Source organism: Siphateles boraxobius, unplaced genomic scaffold (assembly GCF_051911475.1).
Source record: "Siphateles boraxobius isolate OS27281-9 unplaced genomic scaffold, OSU_SipBor_1 65, whole genome shotgun sequence".
Classification (NCBI taxonomy): domain Eukaryota; kingdom Metazoa; phylum Chordata; class Actinopteri; order Cypriniformes; family Leuciscidae; genus Siphateles; species Siphateles boraxobius.
This window is the reverse complement of record NW_027509192.1, coordinates 2,205,244-2,205,563: the sequence shown is the minus strand read 5'-3', so window position 1 is coordinate 2,205,563 and position 320 is coordinate 2,205,244.

Here is a 320-nt window from a genome sequence, read left to right as displayed (position 1 = left end):
GCTTTTGATTTACTAGTCAGTTGTTTAGTGTGTGTGTTTATATATACATTTATATATATACATTTTTAGATATATATATATATATATATATATATATATATATATATATTAGTGCTGTCATTGGTAAATCTTGATTAAATACATCTAACAAAAATTTGTAATTTTACATGTGTATACATAAATATATACAGTATCTCACAAAAGTGAGTACACGTACACCCCTCACATTTTTGTAAATATTGTATTGTATCTTTTCATGGGACAACACTGAAGAAATTACACTTTGATACAGTGTAAAGTAGTGAGTGTACATCTTGTAT